The 8,720-nt window shown below is 41.3% G+C and overlaps 1 protein-coding gene across 4 annotated transcripts in view; it reads left to right on the top strand.

The window, feature by feature from the left end:
- Positions 1-3,020: 3,020 nt before the first annotated feature.
- SLC24A2 (solute carrier family 24 member 2) overlaps positions 3,021-8,720 on the top strand; it is a 259,384-nt gene continuing 253,684 nt past the window's right edge. For 3 of the 4 annotated variants that reach the window (XM_068234401.1, XM_068234402.1, XM_068234399.1), the window contains exon 1: positions 3,380-3,644. The gene's annotated coding sequence lies outside the window, so the exon portion shown is untranslated. Of the gene's footprint in view, positions 3,248-3,379; positions 3,645-8,720 lie in introns of those variants that run through there. The other variant, XM_068234400.1, reaches the window with a different exon arrangement.

The raw sequence follows: 8,720 nt of genomic DNA, 5'->3' as shown, positions 1-8,720 counted from the left end.
CGCAGATTCCCGACGACAGCCGCAGGCTAGTCAACGCGTGCAGGAGAACGGCTTCTGCACGCGTTGTTAGATGTGAAACAGGGCTGAAAGTATTCAGTCTTAAAATTTAGCACACTGTAAGAAACTCACCTGCTGGCTCCAGCGATGCGCCGTTCTCTTCAGGACGATGCACTTACCCTGGTCCCGTCCCCAGCGTCCATGGCAACCAGGACGCTAGGGGAGTCCCTGGTGACGTCAGTGGGTGGGATCCCGTCCTACACACTGAGACGTCGCAGGGTTTAGTGTCCGCTAACACGCTGTCAGCTGACACTGTAATTTCTTGATTGGTTGCTAGAGGTTGGGGGCTGGTCTTGGTCTGGCTGTAAAGTATTTAAGCCCTTGTCTCACATTCAGTCCTTGCCCGTGATAGCAATCAGTACGCTGGTCTGCTGGGCACTTTGACACTTAGTAATATTACTTGTTATTGTATTTCAATGCGATTTCATTACTCAATTATTGTATATTAATGCGACTGCCTGACTGACTTAAGATTTGACCTTAGCTTTACTGACCACTCTCTTGCCTAGTCCTCTGTACCTCATCCATCTGATCTCTCGTGTATGACCCTAGCCTGTTATCGACCTAGCCTTTGTCTCATCCTTTGTACCTCAGCCATCTGATCTCTTGTGTATGACCCTAGCCTGTTATCGACCTAGCCTTTGTCTCATCCTTTGTACCTCAGCCATCTGATTTCACGTGTATGACCTTAGCTTTCGTTTTGACTATGTTTTATTTAGACCTTTGTGAATACGTTTAGAACTAAGCATGATACACACATTATACTCTATTGGAGTGTGTTTTGATTTTTAGTGATGCACAGTATTGTATAGCAGTATTGTAAAGCAGCATTGGTATAGGAGTCACATAGCAGTTTTTCATTTACTTATTGATTGACACTTTATGGTTATCACGGTACTGTATTTAGCAACGTGTCTTGCATTGTTTATGTATCTAGTGGTTCCATCTTATGCATTGTCTTTACGAATGGATAGTAATATTTGGAGGTTTTTTTTTTTTTCATCCATGTCAGCTTTCCTTTTGCATTGAATTATTTCAAGCCTATATACAGTATATTGCATATATGTCACTTGAATGAGTATCAATAAAGATTGTATTTCCACTTAGTGCAGCATATATCAGTTTCTTTTTTTCTGTGTGTCTAAGGACACTGGGAAACTTTAGGTTCCATATCCAGTTTAATACACCACTCTATATTTCATCGATTTTTTTTTCTTGAGTGAAATTGATCTGTTCTTAATCATTTGTGCTACTATACATATTTAATGAATAACACTTAGCTTATGAAAATCACAAATAATATATTTATTTTGTATTGCACATGAGAAGCAGATTTGATGCAACAGTTCATCTAGGTGTGGAGTCAGGGCCGGCCCGCCCATGAGACGGGGTGAAACGTTTGCCTCAGGCAGCACTTCTGGGGGGACGGCACCTGCCCGTCCGTGGGTGTGAGGGGCAGCCCGAGCTGGAGGGGATAGCGGGCAGGAAGGGGGTATTGGGCCTAGCGGCAGGGAAGGGGGGTCGAACCCCCCCACTCCCTCGCCTGGGTCCCCCGTCCTCCGCTCCCCTGCAGCATTAAAAAGTTGCGTCGCTGGCTGCAGCTATAAGAGGCAACGGGCAGGGATCACTCACCTCTTCCTCGTTCCAGCGTGCGCTCCACTGACGTCACTTCCTGCAGTGATTTCTTTAAAGCTTGCCTCAGGCTGCAAAAAGTCTAGGGCCGGGCCTGTGTGGAGTTGTATCTTATTCAGCTACCGGTACTCAACACAAACATATTCCTTGGGATTAAAGCAGTAGGATTAGACATACTATGCCAGGGGAAAAAAGACATATATAAGTAGATAAATACTTGATCTACTTACATAACACTATTGTACTGTCCATGTTTTGATTTTAGTGAATGTTATATAGTAAATTAAGAGAATTCTGTTCCTGGTGGGAACCATGTCTTTTGCCCACAGTTTAGGCTAAATCCTGATGTCATTTCTGCCATTTACTTTTTTTTCCTTTTCTTCTCCAATCGCTGAGTCACCTCAGCCTTGCTTGTAAACACAAGTGAGCAGGGGATCGTGTTTCAGATAAGCAGCTATGCAGGGAAATAAAAGGAAGAGGAGGAATATATTATAGATAAAAAGAACCCCCCGCATGCAACTGTTTGGCACTGACTATTAAAGGGCCAGTGCTACTTAAGGATGTGATAACGCCAAATCATAACAGCAGAAAAAGTTTTGAACATTTTAAATACAGGATTAGCATCTTTATCACTTAATACACTCAGACCAGTTGCTGTTGAAATTTGATTTTTATGGTCACAATCCCGCTTTAAAAAGTTTACGGAAAGTTAGGACTATAGGTGGTTATCTTGAGGGTTTAGTTTAGTTTGTGGGTCAATGATTTAGGTGTGTCTGCTGAGGACTGCCAAATTTCTGTGCTGACACAGTTCATTGATCAAATTACACTTATATTTATTTTAAAGATGAGGGGGGATTGGACTGCTCTTCTCTGTAAAAGCACACAGGGTGCATTTTTCTCTGTTTTCCTTGTGTCCTGTGCAGTATTTTATATCAATTCAAATGTGCCGCCTTGTAGCTATGGTAACTGATCCATTATCATCTCTGTTACTGTATTCTTAGCCCATATCCTGCATGAGTCACACTGGCTAGGGATATCATGAGCTATTACAGTGCTATATGGTTGCACACTGAAAAAATAGCATTTATTCTATGTGGGGATCACATTGTGACCTGCTGTGCAGAGACAGAAAGGGCTGGAAAGGACAGAGCACACAGCAAGGTAACTCCACTGTACCAGTGACGATGACTGCTGAATAGCTGAATATGCTGAGCGACTGTCCGTGTGGTGACGTAAGAGGGGGAATGGAGGGGGCATGAAATACTTCATCATATGAGAACTATAATTACATCTTTTAGGTAAATCTTTCAAAGCTATTACATTCATCCCATAAAGATGCTAGAGAAAGAAAAACAAGCACAAGGGAGGTTATGACCTTGACTTGTTGAACTGAAAAAGGAAGCACAGGCTGATGGAAGATGAATTATAATGTGTATTAAAGCTGCTGATGGATCTTTTCATGCTGGATGGATCCATGTTTGTGAATGCAGGTGTAGACACAGAGGGGCAGGCAGGCGTACCCTGTCTGCTTTCATACCAAAACAACTAGCTGCAGCAGGTAAGGAAACAAACGTGGTAAGGGAGGACTAGCAGACAGAGTTATATCCATATGCAGAGCGGAGAGGCACAGAAGGGAGGGTTTGCCACAGAGGGAGGTGTGTGGATGTTCTATAATCACTGTGAGGGATTCAGGCTTGGATGCTGCAAACACAGAGGAAGAGCAGAGAGGGTGTGGTATAGGGAGGTAGTTCATAGAGATTCCCTGTGTATGAAACTGCTACTGATGCTGATGCTCGCTCTTCCTCAGTTAAGCTGCTGCTGACAGGTTTGCCCTGGAGCCTGTGATAATAATAACAGTGCCTGAGTAGGAAAAGATGATCAGCACACACCACTGGCACTCTTTCCTGCTCTAGCTTCACCTATCAACAGCTTCATCCACCAGCCATCAATCGCTGGTAAGTCCTTCAGCTGATCTCTATCATATAGATAAGATTCCACTTGTTTAGCACTGTTGGAATACTGCAGCTGGGCTAAAATAAGCAAAATCTCAGCAAAAAACAAACAAACAATGACCATTTTAATTTTTTTGCTTAGTTTATGATAATATAGCAGTTGCCTCACGCTCATCTAGTACCAAAATATTAATAATATTGTATTGTGATATATATATTGACCAAAATGCATTTTTTATGAGTTTAATAATAATACACTCATCTGTACAGTAGGAATTACTCATGATTTTAGCATTAGGTCGGAAGTGGGAAAGGTAAAATAATCCAAGACCTGTTGAGATTTTTGTTTGTTTGTTTTGTAATGGTGCTGGTGTTGCGGATTGTGGCTTTCAATCAGAACTTTGCATCACAGGATTTTCCTGTCCTGGAAGCCTAAAGAATATCTGACCTGAAGTAAATTAATAATCATTTAATCCCTTACCGCCTAATGTTTTTACCCTTGAAAATGTAACTTTTCACAGGTGGCCAGGCATGTGTAGAAACGGGAACAGGTCTTAGGTGAGCATGTGTACAATTTTTCTTGTGGCGTTAGTGATTTTTATTTGAGGTTATCTCGTAGCCCATATTCTTGCATGCTCACCATAGTGATTTAAATAGAGTGCATTGATGTAGTGAAACCATGCCCCAGTGGGTGAGAAGCTTTGTGCAAGCTAAAAGTTAAACAGATGAAGATTAAACAGATTGCAGTCAATAAGTAGCTTACTGATTCTGTGTTCTCCAGTCCACGTGAGATCAGAGATTCCCCATCACAGCATGTCAGAAATCTGCTAATGAAGACATTTTAAAAAAAATAGCATAGGCACTGTCTATGGATATACATTTATCCTATATGCCTTTTATTTTGTTCCAGTGAGTTAATGTTTTAAAACACTAAGTATATTACGTAGTGTACTTTTACTTAAAGTGGATCTACTGTATACTGACAGATTATGAAAATGACCTTGTCCTAAAGTACTGCTAGTGGTTTTTATGCTTATCTACTTTTATTTCTTTCCCAGTCACTGACCCAGAATATGCATGCAGATTGACTTTTATTATGCCAACCTGTGCCTAAATGACCCTTATTCTAGGTGCTAGTGTGAGACTAAAGCTACTAAAGCCATAAGATCAGCAAGGCCATTCAGGTAATTAGCATTCTATAAATGAGGTCAGTAATGTCAGGCTTCAGAATCTCTTATTATACAGTAGATCTGTCTTAATATGGAAAAAAAATTCCAGTAACAGTTCACAGTTAGGGCCCTTTTCCACTAGCAAGCGCGATCGCAAGCGCTAATCACCTGCGCTTGCGATCACGCAGGCTCCTTTTTCCACTGTCGGCGTTCTGCTGTACCGACGCCGGGAATGTATTGCGATTGCGTCGTGAATCGCGCAGGACGGCGATCGCGTTTTGACAAAAACGAATCGCGATCGAAACGCCGTAGTGGAAAAAGAGCACCGCGATTTACATGTTATCGCGGTGCTCTAGCGATTAGAAAAACGGCTGCGATGCGCTTTTTAAATCGCATCGCAGCCAGTGGAAAAAGGCCCTTAAAGCTACTTAGATACCTGTTTGGACCTGGTTTGGATAATGTTTATATCACAGTAATGAAAGCAGCATCCCTCAAGAATCTATTTTCAACAAGGAGAATAGGATATGACCTACACTCCTGGAAAAACTAATGTCAAAGTGGAAATCCAGTCAAAACCCCTATTATTTTGTAACTTTAGATACCAAGGTTATTTCTTTTTGGGTTTAGTGTGATTATATCTCACATTCTTTTCCATCAACAGGATACTTGAGAATAGTTATTAAGGATATATACTGGTTGAACTCGATGGACGTATGTCTTTTTTCAACCAAAATAACTATGTAACTATGTAACTATGTAAGGAGAAATGTCAGACCCAAAAACAGTTATACAGATGGCAATAAGAAGTGATATTTTTGTTTTATCAGAGTGGAGATCACTGATTGTATCAGGTTTTGTTGTCATGTGTTCCCATTGAGTAAATTATCCCTACCTTCTGTGACATGGGTCACAATCATAGGAAGGGCAAGTAAATCTCTCCAAATGAGGACACATGCGGTAAAAAAAACTGCCTGCAACCAGAAACTAGTTCCCACTACCCTTTTAGTTAAGCCTCTTATTAAGACACTGGGGATGGTGGCAGAAAGTCAAGGGCTTTCTTATACACTGCACATAGAGGAACTTGAAAGGAAGATTAGACTCTACTGGGCTGCAGTCACAGTGCTGGCCACATATTGTTAATTACTCAGCAACAGAGGGAGCAAGTAGGCAGGATCAATTGTCTCCTCCCAGTTCTTTCTTGACTACCTCACATTGGTGATGGGAGAGGAATTTGAAAGGGAGATAGAATTCTAGCCAAGCAGCATCTTTCTCTGACCCAATCAAGTAATAATAAATGCACAAAACTTTTTCTATTGTAAATAATAATATTGGATTTCAGTTGGACTGCCATCTGGCATCTGATACCTATAGAAACTTTTGTTAAAAGTTAGGACTAAAAGTCTTTCCATTTTGATATTTATAGATTTTTTTTTCTTGGTTGGGGAAGCATAGGTTCTTGGTGAAAAAAACGTATTCACTTGTGAAAAAACATGTTCACAGGCTGCCACCAGTGGTGTTTACCCAACTTCCTCTTGGGCAATGGGCATAAAGGCATGTGTGGGCATCCTGAGCGTGCATATTTATGTCTGCAGCTGACCAAAGCAACTTCTCTGAAGGTCTTACCTACATGTCCAGCTATCATCCCTAGTCTATGGCCAACGTTTATAATTTATAATTTACGATTTTTTTATGTGTATGTATTATGTTAATGCTTTGTGTTTTTAAATACAAATGTTACGAGTAGTGTCTTTAAAGGCCAATGGACCGTTTGTTTATTTTTTGCTTTTATTATTTTACTTATGAAACAAGAGAACAAAGAATATTAAGAGTATGGTGGATAATAAAATTGTAACTGACCCAAATACGCATAATGTGCTGTTCACTGCATGCCACTGCATAAGATGTGAGTTTCCAAGGTATGAAATCTAAATAACTAGTACAATGAGCCATGAGTTTAGGTGTGTCCTCATGCTTATGGAGCGATTATTTACTAAATAGGTGTGTAGAATTGTTGCACAATTAGAAGTTACCAATAAAATGCATCATTTTGCTGTGTGCCCTAAGCAGAAGATATCTACTCTATGTGTGGTATGTTTGTGAAGGATAGCCACAAAGAAGTGCTATTTAATAAAGGTCCTTCTATGTTATATTAGGTTGCTTTCTAAGCTAGCTTGATCACATTGACATGCTTACAGTTATTTACAAGATACATCTTGAAAACCACACCGGTGCTGCAATGTGCTGTCATTGTCATGCTGAAGGACATACAGATACTGCTGTATGTTTTCATTGTAATGTTGTGGTTTTCATAAATAATGCATACCAGATTACAAACGCTGATTTTTCTAATACTATTTTTTAAAGGCATTTTGCATTTTTCTGTCTTTGTAGAAGTCTAAGAAGCTTTTATTGCTTTGTGTTCCTGATTGCTGATTTAAGGAGTATCTGTTTAAAGGTCATTCAATAATTTATTGCCATTTTTATTTGTTTACCAATGTTCTTCATTGCCAACTGTTTTAAAGGTTAGGTGTATTTAAGATGACACAAAACACAATTCTGACTCACTTATGCATCAGCCTTATGAAACTAAATGGGATCCTGTACTTTTTTAAAGGAAATCTGAGATGTTCAGTCAGTGGCAAAGTTAGAGATAATGGAGCCCCATAGCAAAACTTTCATGGGACGCTCAGATGGAGGCACTTTTAACCTCTTCAGGACCACAGGCTTTACCCCCCCCCCCCTAAAGACCAGGCTATTTTGTGTGAAATAGGCCACTGCAGCTTTAAGGCCAATCTGCAGGGCCGCACGACACAGCACACAAGTGATTTCCCCCCCCCCCCTTTTCCCCCCACCAACAGAGCTCTCTGTTGGTGGGGTCTGATCACCCCCAGGTTTGTTTTGTTGTTTTTAAATAAATATTGACTGTCTCCTTTTTGATGGATTTTTTAGTTTTTTTATATGCAAATTACCCTCCCTCCCCCCGTCTGCCTATCACAGCGGATCGCTTTTGAGTCCCCCAGGGGGACAGCCGTGCCACACAGCTGTCCCCTGTACAGCACTGTATATGTAAATAGACGGTGGGTACGTCGTCAACAGTCTCCCAAGCGGCTTTCGCTGCTTGGAGACTGAAGGCTCCGCTCCGCCCACCAAGCAGGAGATGCGCTGCGCGCGACATCTCCTGCAAAACAGAGCCCCAGGACTTTACGCCGATCGGCGTTAGGCGGTCCTGGGGCTGCCGCCACGGCCACGCCCATCGGCGTGACGCGGTCAGCAAGTAGTTAAGCAATGCCACCTGCGCCTACCTCATGGGTATGAGCTAATTGGGCAATTTACATTCCCATGCAATCCAAAATGCACATAGTTCATGGGCACTGAGACAAAGTCAGAGGGTGGAGCAACACAAAAAAGTTAATGGTGAATACATAAAGTACCCACTGGTACCCCTATGCTCCCTGTTTTCAGTCACCAGGAACTGTCTGCATACACTGACTGCATTGTTTACTTTAAAGTTGCTCTACTGCCTCCGTCCAAGAGGCCACTGTTGTGAGATGAAGGACAGGCTTTTCAGTCAGCATAACAAGGACCTATCTCCTGCATTATACTATACTATATACAAGACAAATAAGACAAGACAAATAACATTTATATTGCGCTTTTCTCCTTGCGGACTCAAAGCGCCAAATATACAAATAGCACCAGTGTCTAGTGGCAGACACAAATCACCACATTTTCACATATTTACAGTACTGCATGTAGCTATAGCATCAGTGGCTTAAACATTAGTTTTTTTCACCAAAAAGGTGCAAGATTGAATTTTGTTATAGCTGAGTGAACAATATCTAGAATAACACAACTGTTGTAATTTTTTCCACAATGTTTGTGGTCAAGCTGTACACCTAAGTGATGGAAT

This window comes from Hyperolius riggenbachi, chromosome 1, assembly GCF_040937935.1.
Source record: "Hyperolius riggenbachi isolate aHypRig1 chromosome 1, aHypRig1.pri, whole genome shotgun sequence".
NCBI classification, from domain to species: Eukaryota; Metazoa; Chordata; class Amphibia; order Anura; family Hyperoliidae; genus Hyperolius; species Hyperolius riggenbachi.
Note: the sequence above shows the minus strand (reverse complement) of the source record. Positions and strands in the feature narration are given on the sequence as shown.